At 43.2% G+C, this 12,465-nt stretch overlaps 1 long non-coding RNA gene across 1 annotated transcript in view; it reads right to left on the bottom strand.

Annotated features, from left to right (window-relative positions):
- Positions 1-2,502: 2,502 nt before the first annotated feature.
- The window catches only part of LOC139437611 (uncharacterized), a 266,123-nt gene continuing 256,160 nt past the window's right edge, over positions 2,503-12,465 (bottom strand). The window contains exons 4-5 of the long non-coding RNA XR_011647472.1: positions 6,645-6,819; positions 2,503-6,340 (exon numbers count right to left, since the gene is read on the bottom strand). This is a non-coding gene — a long non-coding RNA (uncharacterized lncRNA). The remainder of the gene's footprint in view (positions 6,341-6,644; positions 6,820-12,465) is intronic.

The following is a 12,465-nucleotide window of genomic DNA, read 5'->3' as shown; positions in this document are numbered from 1 at the left end:
TTTCACACAATACCTCATGTGTTATTCTATGTGTTCTGTGCGTCTGTGGGGAAGGCCTATTCTGGATCAGCCCAGACAACATTTGCCTGGAACAACAAGCACAATTGGAGTTTTCCATAAATACAGCATTGCATTCCCAGGGCTCTCATCCTGATCATCATCCTTTAGACATGGTTAAGGATGGCTTTGTGTTACCTATATGTCACTATGTTTTTGGGATTAGTGATCTTTGATGATGTAGCTACAGACCTCATCCATGAAGGGTGGGCCTTCCTGGCAGTTCTGAGAGCTGTTCAAATACATGAGGCTGGAAAGCATCACTCATTTGTTTCTCTGTGGGTGATTATCTCTACATTTCCTTTTTGTTTTGTTTTGTTTTAAAGATTTATTTTCTTTTATAAAATTTCTCTCCCCTTCCCCCCCTCAGTTGTCTACTCTCTGTGTCAATTCAGTGTGTGTTCTTCTGTGTCCCACTTGTATTCTTGTCAGTGGCACTGGGAATCTGTGTCTCTTGTCAGCAGCACGAGGAATCTGTGTCCCTTTTTGTTGCATTGTCTTGCTGTGTCAGCTGTCCATGTGCGCGGTGCCACTCCTGGGCAGGCTGCACTTTTTTCATGTAGGGTGGCTCTCCATATGGGATGCACTCCTTGCACCTGGGGCTTCCCTATGTGGGGGTCACCCTGCATGGCATGGCACTCCTTGGGTGCATAAGCATTACACATGGGCCAGCTCACCACATGGGTCAGGAAGCCCTGGGTTTGAGCCCTGGACTTCCCATGTGGTAGGCAGATGCTCTGTCAGTTGAGCCAAATCTACTTCCCTCTACATTTCTTATATATTTATCAGCAAATATCCAGAACATCTTGCCCATATTCTGCTCCACAACTTGCCAATTCTTTCATGACCCTGACAACTACATAAAGGAAACGTGTTTTGTTATTTATTAACGCACACGTAGTTTGTCAACTTTAAAAGTTGTCCTTGATACTCAATCTTCAATACCCAGAATTGTGTTGGGAAGTCAATGAATATTTTTAAATAGTAAATCAATGAATTAAACTCTAAGTTACTATTCTACTCTAAGAAAAAAGCTGAGGTTTGAGACTACAGTAATAAAAATAATGAGGATATCTTTTTCCATATAACCCTTTTATGGTGAAACTCCTGTTTATTGGAGTTAATTTTATAATAATTTAACTTCTGTATTATTAAGTCATTGATGGTTTGAACTTGGACATGGAAATCATCAACCAGTAGAACTTACTGTCTTCAGAAGAGGGCCAGGTATACTTCCTTCACTGAGGAAGAATTGTCAATATTTTTGATGTTTAAAATGCTCCTCCCTGGATGAAACTCTATATATTCAGTCTTTGTCCCCTTGGTTCCAGCCCTGGACTTGAAGATCATGCAGTAGTCTCAGCACAGAACTCACAGTCTAAATGTAGGTAGGTTATCAGTTCTGTAAATAGGGTGTGCTTTTCCATTGCAGTAAAAATGAGCTGTGGACTGAAGAGAGAACATTTCTCCAAGGCTAGAGTCTAGGTGAGCTCCCAGAACCTGTGCTTCAAGTGAGAAAGAGCCTCATCAGCAGGAATGCAGGAACTTGGAAGTGTCAAATCCAACTATCTTGAGTGAAGGACATTTTCTGAAATGTCACCAAGAACATTGGGAGAAATTCTAAAGATAGTGTCATATTTTTCTCTTATTCTCTATTCGCATGCGCTTTTTTATTTATCTAGGCCTCAGGAAAGTTATGCATGTGTGTGTGTGTGATAACTATTACATAATTGCTTTCAACTACATCCTCCATAGTGGTGACTTTCCCTTTCTTTACCTCCCTAACATCCCATCTTCATTCTTATCTTTCCCTTATCCTGATCCAGGAAATGCTTCCTAATTGTCAATGTCCTAAAAGGTGTTTCCACTAGCATGCTTATTACAGTATTTTCTCATTCTTATGCCATTTAAGGGATGTATTCATTATATTTCTCCAGAGAAATTAAAAACAAAATTATATATATATGCATATATGTATACATAGAGAGAGTGAGATTTGTGGTAGGAATTAGCTCAGGGACTGTGGGGAGTAGCAAGTCTGAATTCTGTATGGCAGGCTGCAAGATAATATCTCTGATTACTCTAAATTTGAATACCACAGTGGAAACTGAAGTAGAGGCACAAATGGTTTCTGACTCCTGAAATCCTGTTTGCTTTTTAAAACTTCCAACTTATTGGATAAGGACACTCCTTACGTTGATGAAGACAATCCCCTTTGCTGGCTGTAGATGCATTAAGTCAAATATAGAATCAATTTATTATAGATGCAAATCCATTTATGAAATACCTTCACGGTAACGATCAGGCTAGTGCTTGCTTGAACTAATGCTTGGAAAACATAACCTTGTAAAATTGATACATTTTGCATCACAATGCCAATATTATAAATACACTTACATTTGGTTCTTTTTCTACATTTTCATTCTCCTAATAATATTCTACCAATTTAATTTTTTAAACAAATCAATTTTATTGATACATATTAATGAAAAGGATACAATTTATCCAAAGTGTACAATCATTGGTATCGGCTCTAGTCACTTAGTAGTACGTTCATCACTTCAATCATTGTTAAAGTATTTTCATTATTTTCATAATAATAAACAAAAAACCAGACAAGAATGTTGAAAAATGCAAGAACCTATATTGACTATGTATTATTAAATTAAATTGAAATTGTTTCCTATCTACTTTTTGCTGGATTTTAATTGTATTTCATATTCAAAACCAAGCCTCAGTTCTTAATAGGATTATCTAAGTATAAACAGAACACACAAAGCTAATTAAAAATAGTACGTAGCTGTATCATGTGTTTACACATTGTCCTGGGAGGACAAAATGAAGAATAAATTTGTCTTGGGATGACACGTGATCATCTCAATACATGCAAAAGAGGGCATTTGATAAAATACAACATCATTTCCTGATAAAAACCTTCCAAAAGATAGGAATAGCAGGAAACATTCTTAATACAATAAAGTACATATATGAAAACTGAAAACTTTCCTGCTAAGATGAGGAATAAGAGAAGGGTGTCCACTCTGTCCACTCTTATTCAATATTGTGCTACAAGTTCTAGATAGAACAATTAGGCAAGGAAAAAAAAAGACACCCAGATAGGAAAGGAAGATGTAAAACTTTCATTATTCACTGATAATATAATCTTATAACTAGTAAATTCCAAAAAATCCACAACTACACTACTAGAACTAATAAACAATTTCACCAAAGTGGCTGGATACAAGGCTAATTCACAAAAATCAATACTGTTTATATACATTATTATTATTATTTTAAATTTCTCTCCCCTTCCCCTCCATGCAGTTGTCTGCTCTCTGTGTCCATTCACTGTGTGTTCTTCTTGTGTCTGCTTGTGTTCTTGTCAGTGGCACCCAGAATCTGTGTCTCATTTTGTTGTGTCATCTTGCTGCATTAGCTCTCCATGTGTACAGCACCATTCCTAGGCAGGCTGTGCTTTTCTTGTGCTGGGTGGCTTTTCTTATTGGGTGCACTCCTTGCACCTGGGGGTCCCCTATGTTGGGGATACCCCTGCATGGCACGGCACTCCTTGTGCACATCAGCACTGCACATGGGCCAGCTCATCAAATGAGTCAGGAGGCCCTGGATTTGAACCTTGGACCTCCCATGTGATAGGAGGATGCCCTATCTGTTGGGCAAAATCCACTTCCCTATATATACATTATTAATGATAAATCTGAGGAGGAAGTCAAAGAAAAAATGTCATTTACCATAATGTCTAAAATATTCAAACACTTAGGAATAAATTTAACCAAGACTATAAACTACCTATATTCAGGAAACTATAAAACACAACTAAAAGAAAGAAAGATGATAAAATAAAAGGATGCATATACTCCTGACACTACTCTGTCTGGTTTTGCTTTGAGGATTTTTGTTATTCCAGTAAGCAAAACTGAGAAGGTTTGGTTAATATTCTTCAGGGAACCAGGTGCAAAGAGTAAACTTCTAAAATTAGATGAATAGAAAACTAGCTCAGTTATGTCTGGGCAGACCCAGGGCTGCTTAAGTGAAGAAATTTTTAGGAAGTATATATCCTAGCTATCACTCTCACTTAAGGAATCCAGTAGCAGTAGATCCATTCTTGGAGTGATCCTTTCACAACCTGCATGGATTCCTCTAGGTCTCAGGCATGTCTCAATTTTAATTTCCACATTCCAGGTGCATTGTTCTATCCTGTGATGCTGGCCCTTCTCCTGACCCCACACTGCCTACTGAGCTTCATTCCTCACCTGCAGGGCTGCCTACATCCAGGGCACAGATGGAAATTGTCTATATCTTCTCAGATGGGAGAAGAAATTTCCAACATTACCTGATTGGCTTCCATCTACATATCGCATAGGACCTTATATGCCAAATCCCTGGCTAGGTCTCTATTTAGAAAAACTGTAATTCAGACAAAAATGCATGCAGCTTCTGGGAGGTTTGGTTATGGCTTTGGGGAGGCAACAGAGTAGGAAGGACACCATGAATATTTGTGCATTCTGTTTGCAAGTCCACACAAAATGAATTATTTTTCAGAAAATATAAGCTTCTATCTCGACTGTCATTCTCCTCTGTGGAAGATGACATCTGAGAGGGATCACTTGGCCCTTTGCCCAGAGATCTGAAGGTCACAGGACCACTGAGTCATGTTTAGGACATGCTCACAGAGAAGCTTCTGTGGACAAGAAGACATAAACTTGAGTACAAGGGTCACATGATCCCCAGCAGGCTCCTGCAGCCACCAGTTGACTAGCCAGTGTGTCTGTTTCTCTGGGATTCCTCTTTGCATCTGGTCTTTCTAAGCACCAGGACACACTCCAATTGCTCCAAACAGCAACAGCAGCAGTTCCATTAGTTGCCATGTCCTTTCAGAAAGCAGCTGTGTGTGTTTCTGTGTGTGTGCACATTTGTGTCTGAGTGTGGGTAAGAGAGAGACAGAGAGACAGAGAGAGAGGGACAGAGAGAAAGTATGTGTATCTGAAAATAAACATCCTCGATTTGCTCTGGCTCCTATTATGATAATAAAAGCAGCATCAACAACTCACTGCCTGGACCCAATTAGGAAATTCATATGCATGTCCTCATAAACACAGGTAATTATTGCCATTCACAGGTGAGAAAAAGAAGTATTAGAGAAAAATATAAGTAGCAAGCATGGAATTTGGACAGGATCTGCTCCTGATTTCAAGCCCAAGTACCCTTTCCATGTGAACTTCTAGATTCACTTAAACTCTCAGTGCCAGTTTTCTCAATGTACCCTGAGAATGCATGTACTGTGAAAGTTTGAGAAATTGAGGAAGAGAATGAATACAAGCTCACCATCAACTATGGCATTCAGCATCCTGAAAACATACATCTTTGATCATTCATTTTAATATTACATGTTACTGAATGAAGTAGATACAAAAAGGAGGGTTTTGCAATGGAAGTAGAAAACTTTATGAGTAGGCACAATGGACTGAACTTACAAAGGTCATTATACCTGAAAAAATGCTGTCCTTTAAAAGAAGAGGACCAAGTTCTGTCTCTTTCCAGCAGGCATGAGGAATACTGGGTGTGGGCAGGTATTGACTGCAAAGGGGCATGAAGGAAACATTCCTTGACTGATTGGTTTGTTGGTTTCATTGGGTAGGCCTTTTCAAAGTGTACTGGTGTGAAGAGGGAAAGGGTCTGGTTTGTATCTATATCAGTCAAATCCCTGGATAGCTGAGAAAAAGAATATTAGAATGTAAAATAAGAATCCTAGAAACAGTAAAATAAAGGATCATTGAAAAAGCTCAGAGGGTAACTGAGCACTTGGAAGGAAATTTACTTAGGGTAAATTTTAAGCTTTAAGGAAAATTGTTCATGAGGCAAAGAACATATGGATTTAATTTCATCACCAAAACACTTCCTAGATCCCCCAGTGAATACAGATTAATCATTTACCTTAAATATTCATCCCAGTGAAGTTTTTAAGGTGAATCACAGTCTAAAGTAAATCCCACACGGAAACAACTTTCCTGTGCCGGTGCAGGTCACAGAAGAAATACTCCTTGGTAAGGGTTGCATTTAAATGAAGCAAAACAAACAAACAAATGCATGGGTGAGGAGCATCTGAACAATGAAAGTCTCCAGTAATTCGAGCACTTGGGAAAGTCCGGGGGTTTCCTCGGGCGCCCGGGCAGCCTGCTCCCTCTGCAGTGCCCCCTGCTGGTGGCCCTGACGGTGCGCTGGGCTTGGTCCTTGGACCTGGAGTGCGGGGTGGGGTCTGCAGTACCTGCCGTGGAGAAGGAAGGAGAGGTGCCACTGTGAGCCCACAGCCTCTCGGGTCTCCTGTCCACCCTCATCCCGCCAGCCCTGCCCTCGCCCCTCCCTCTGTGGTTCCTCCTGCTCAACTGTGCCTGCTCGTCCCGGCTCAAGGAAAACCTGTGCCAAGCCCTGGAGGATTCCTCGGTCCTCAGGGCTCTGACCGCACCTCCCAGGGCCACGTCTCCATTAGGCCCTCCGGCCCCTGAGCACTCAGGAGCCCCCACGCTCCTCTCCCACATCCCCCCAGTGCTCCCCCCAGCCCGGGGACCTGCCTCCTCAGAGCGGCCTCCTGCTCGGCTGGACTCCAGCCTGTCTTCTCCTCTGCCTTGGGCTCCGGTGGTCGTCCATCTGCCTCCAACTGCTCTGCTAGGAGCTCCATTGGACCTCTCTGCCCTTTGCGCCCGGCGCCTTGGTTGCCTGGCTCTGCCTGGTGCTGGCTGGAGTGACCTGGAAGAAGCACAGTGAGTGTCCCTAACCCATCTCTGGACGTCTGGGGGAGAGATGGTCACACCAGGCTCCACACGGACCAGAAGCCCACAGCGGCCGCCCCCAGGCACCTGATTTCCTCAAGGACTCCCAGCTCCAAGCACAGCCCCAGGTCCTGGCCCCTCCATTCTGCACAGGCTGGGGGCTGCCCTCCAGCGCCCTCTGCTGGTTTGCCCAATTATTGCCAAAGGGCCACACCCAGGGATTGCTCAGACCTGGTGACAGTTGCAATGGTATCTTGGGGCTCAGTCTACCTGCAAGAGGAAATCCAAGGGCTTTCTAGGGCCAGGTAGGAGAAGCGAGTGAGTGGAAAGGTGAAAGGGCCTGGCATGGGGAAGAAATTTCCCCAACCATTTCCCAACACTTCAAACCTAATCCTGATGCTGTAAGGTTTCATTTCCCCATCTCTTTAAGGAAAGGATTACAATGAGGAGAGTAAAGTCCATCCTGTACCTTTCCTAGGTACCAGGACCCAATTTTAACTGCACCACTTGCAACATTTTTCCTTCCAGTTCTTTCAGGAACATGCCAAATCTTCAAATTATGCAAATGACCTTCTGAGACCCATGTATGATTTATCATGGGCTGTGGTATGATTAGATTAGGCCCCCTTGAGGTGTTTTACTTTCCTCCTGGTCATTACACCTCTTTATATGTGAATTTAGGGACCAGGGATGCCCATGTGGCTTACTACAGGGCAATGTGGGCAGCCCCTGCATGTGTATTTCTATTGTGTACCTCTTGCCATTTTCTTCACAAGTATTTATAGATTTGGTCATGTCTGTGTGCATAGCTGTCTTTCTATTTATCATACCATCTACAGGGATCTGCAAAAATATTCTGCAATGCCTACTCAAGTTGTTGAGTGGTTTAGGCCTTGTGGGTCTGAAGACTGTCACGACTATTGCTTTCTGCCATTTTGGCAGGAAGCAGGCATAGACCCTCTATAAATGAAGAAGGAGCAGATGTCCCCAATTAAATGTTGTTTACAAAAACAAACAGCAGAGCAGATTGAACCGAGGGCCACAGTTTGTGGACCACTGCTTGATCCAACACATCAAGATTTAGTTGGCTATTCTAGCCTTCTACTTCCCAGTTTCTCTTATTCAACTAAGTTTGACAACTATGACACAAGCACATGAGAAATATCAAGAAACCTGTTGCCATGATCATTTCTTTTTGTTTTTAACAACCTATAAGTTTCATGCTCAAGCATGTTAACAGAAAATGTGACACAACCATGAACAAAGCCAAATGAAAAATCATGACAGGAAAGAAATTAGAATCAGATTTGTGTGTCAGGAGACTTGTTGCTTCAAGCAACAGAAACCCCCTGTGAAATTCACTCCACCAAAAGGGAAGATTTGGTGTCTCCCCTTGTTTCAGTTTGCTAAAAGCTTCTGGGAGCAATAGACCAGGAATTGGTTGGCTATTCTACTGGGCATTTATTCAGGTAAAAGCTTTCAGTTCTGTGGCTGTGAAATTGTCAGAATCAAGGCATCATCAAAGGTGCCATCTCTCTGAAGGTGGGCTGCTGGCAACCCTGGACTCCTGCCATGGAGCAAGACATGGCAGTGGCCCTGCTGCCTGGGCCCCTCCTCCTCCTGCAGGCTCACTTTCTCCCTGAGCTCAGCTGAGGCTTCAGGCACATGCTCATCACCCCTCTCCTCCAGCCTCCCCTCGGCCCCTCAGGAGCCTCCTTCCATGCCTCTGAGCTTTGCTGCTTCTGGACTCTGACCCCCAGGACATCTCACTCAGCCTGTCAGGGTTTCTCTGTTTCTGCTGCTTTTATCTTTTTGTGGCTGTTTAGTCTGTTTAAAAAGGACTCCAGTAAGAGGATTAAGACCACCCTGGGTCCTGCAATCCAATCAAAAGCCCATTTACAATTGGTTACTGGCAGAGGAAAGGGCTTGCATGAACAACAGGATTGTTGGGGGGTCTGCAATAGGCTCAAACCAGCATTCTCTTAAAAAGCATCTGGTAGCAATAGAGCTGCCCTAGAGTGGATGGATTCACAGGCTGCATGATTTCCTCTAGGTCTTCTCACTTTCATCTTTGAGGTGCACTGGTTTTTCCTGTGACACTGACTCCTCTCCTTATCCCTGCTGCCTGCCTTTGCTTCACTTATCACCTGCAGGGGGCTGTCTACATCCAGGGCAGAGATGGAAATGGTCTATCTTTTATCTTCTCAGAAGGGAGAAATTACTTTCCGAGGCTCCCAGAAGAATGAATCTCCTATATTCTTATGTGCCAATCCCTAGTTAGGTCTTGCTTTAGAAAAATTATGATTTAGAAAAAAACTCTTGCAGACTTTGAGGAAAATCTCCCAAAGGCACTTAGTTCATGGTATAAGACAAAGAAGAAATACACCTTCATAAGATTTATTTTTTTGAGATGAGCCATGAAGATATCAGTGGATGAAAGAGTTCCCATCAGTGAAAGTTAGTAACTTCAGCATCTCTTGTGTAATTACCCTACTGGTATTACCTTGATTGTATTGTATCCTCCTTCCAATTATGTGCATTAAAACTGCATATATGTGTTTAGGGACCATCATTACTTAGGGCAGGACAGATATTGGTGGTATTGGTCCTTTTTCGTGGGATCCATGGGACTCAGCTTCAGCAAGACTATACACAACATCAGTTAATTTGAGCCACTTGGTTCTGATTCTAAGTATAATGGGAAGTCATTGGAAGGTTTCCTGCCAGAGAGTAATCATATCTGACTTTCATTTAATTTCAACCTCTTCAAAGTGCAGACAGAAAAATGAGATCAAGAAGGAAATTGAAGGACAAATACTACATGACCTCAATGATATGAAATAAACAAGCTGCCTCAGAGAGCTAGAGACTGAACTATAGGCTTACAGGAAATCGGGGGGTGGAGGAAGGATGTGAGCTGACGTCTGCAGGGGTGGAATTTATGATGAGCTGGCGGTAAGTATGAACACAAAGAAGAGATAAAAGGGGGGCAAGGGGTTGCCTTTGGGTGGGGCTTTGCGGGTTTGAGGGGGGCTGGGGATGGGCGGATGGGTAATATTGCCCAAAAAGTGGGGGGAGGGAGGGGTAACATACGAACACAGGAGAGTGTCAGGTGTTGGTTGAGAGTAAAATGCTGAGAAAATCGTATCAAAATATAATTAAGAGGGATACCTGTTTAGGATGCTCGGAAGGGATGGTCCGATGCGGCACGGGCTCCTGGGGAATGTCTGAATGCTCATTTTGCCAAAGTGGGTGATACCATTGGGTAGAGACCCAAGTAGTGAGAGTGGGGGTGGACCCACATCCTGAGGAGGACTAATGCCATCAAATAGAGGGAACTGTATCTCTCGAGAGAAAGGGTGGCTCCCAGGGCATTGGGGCAGCTGAGCAAGTTAGGACCTGAACACTGTTGCAAGTATCTCTGGACGTGGTTCCTCGGGAAACGGAGGTTGGCTGTCACTGTGGGCACCAAGGGGAGGGGAAAATGGATGTTAAATGTGTGGAACCAAGGTAAATGTGGGGTAAGAGAGGATTTTCATGAGAATACACAAGGATGGATATAAAATATGTAATATTACATCATAAACATATAGGGGTCGACAGAATGATAATGTAAACCATAATGTAAAACATAGGACAACTAAAAATGTTAGAAAACTGTGTGTCCTAAAGTATGCACCACAATGTAAGCACAGATGTCACCTGGTTTGACAGCTATTGTCTCAGACTCTGTACATCACTTTAAGTAAATATGTTGTGAATAGGTTGTAAGAGTATCGCTGTGGAAGGGAAAAGGTTTTGTGGTGGATGTGTGGGAGTGCTGTATATTGTATACATGAATTGCTGTGGTCTAGAGCTCTTGTGAAGAGAAGTTCAATAATTAGGGGGAAAAAAAGGAAAAGAAAAAGATAGGATGTAGAATTTTTCCAAGTCAACACGTATTCTATATCTAACCTTTAAACCCATCGCTATATCCCATTTTGCTAGTAAGAGATCCTGACATTATATTGGGGCTTCAATATTCAGAAAGTTCTGGATCCCAGAGAGGTCCAATAATGGCAGTGGAGGAATACTGGTATAGGATACTATTGACAGGGGATATATGGCTGACAGGGAGCTATACAGGGCATATGTCCAGGGTGCATAGTAATGTTTGGATATACTCATAGTGGCAACAATTAAAAACTACAGCTGGGGGGGTACTGGGTCCCTGGCCGGGGGTGCTGTGCTGTGGTCCCTAGGGGAGCAGTGGCAGTCCCCCAAGTGCAGCGGCAAGGACCGAGAAGGAATGAGGGTCCAACAGTGAGCCCCTGATACTAATGACTATGCTTGTGAGCCTATATGCCTGAAATAAGAACAAGGCCTAGAGCAGCACTATGCCTGGGAATTTCCTCCTGACAGCCTTCATGTTACTCAAATGTGGCCAGTCTCGAAGCCTAACTCAGCATCTAAATGCAATGCCTTCCCCCCAGTGTGGGACATGACACCCGGGGATGAGCCTCCCTGGCACCGAGGGATCACTATCAACTAACAACTGATTATGCAACTGGAAAATGACCTTGAATTGAAGGTTCAATGTGGATCAGTAGAATATCCCTGTCTACATAGAATAATATGACTTTAAAATGCTGTTTGACCTAATATAAGGGGGAAATAGAAAGGAGAAATGAGTTTATATGGCTATGAGTCTCTAAAAAAAAAAAGAGTCTGGAGGCTGTCAGAAGGATTGCCCTTATGCACAACTGAGCAGAGTCTAAGAGACAGATAAAGTAGATACAATCCCCAGGTATTGGTTCCTTTGAGGGCTAAAGGGACCCATGGGTTCTATGGTCATGGCAGATAGGGTTCACTGCCATGTAAGATGGCCCTTCTTTGGAGCTGGTGTTTCTGCGTGATGAAACTGGACCCAGAGGGGATCTCTTTTCATAAGACTATCATGCTACTTTACTGGAATTGTAGTTGGTATTGGGGTTTCAGATATATTTAGGGGATTGAATCTTTTTACTGACAATATGATAGCCAGGCCCTGAGCCTCAACAGACTCCAGCTCCTACAATCTGATTTATTGGACTCACCTCACTCAGCTAAGATGGAGTTGAAGAAGGACAACCACCACACCATGGAGCCTAGAGTGCCTACAACTGAAAGCAGGAGGATTGCATCCAGTAACCATGTGGAATCTGAGCCTCCTCTTGACATAGAGGAGCAACAGACAAAACCAATACAAAGTCCACAGAGAAAAGGTGGCATTGGAGTGGGAAAAGTGGACATGGTGGCTGATGGGTATGGGGAATGGCAGGAAGAGATGAGATGTGGAGGCACCTTTGGGACTTGGAGTTGCCCTGGATGGTGCTTCAGGGGCAATCACCGGACATTGTAAATCCTCCCAGGGCCCACTGGATGGAATGGGGGAGGGTGTGGGCCATGATGTGGACCAATGACCATGAGGTGCAGAGATACCCAGAGATGTACTTACCAAATGCAATGGATGTGTCATGATGATGGGAGTGAGTGTTGCTGGGGGGGGAGTGGTGGGGTGGGGGTGGTGGGGTTGAATGGGACCTCATATTTTTTTAATGTAATATTTTTACAAAATCAATTTTAAAAAATTTTTTAAAAAAAG

This window comes from Dasypus novemcinctus, chromosome 25 (genome assembly GCF_030445035.2).
Source record: "Dasypus novemcinctus isolate mDasNov1 chromosome 25, mDasNov1.1.hap2, whole genome shotgun sequence".
In the NCBI taxonomy this organism is placed as follows: domain Eukaryota; kingdom Metazoa; phylum Chordata; class Mammalia; order Cingulata; family Dasypodidae; genus Dasypus; species Dasypus novemcinctus.
This window is presented reverse-complemented; position numbering and strand designations above follow the sequence as displayed.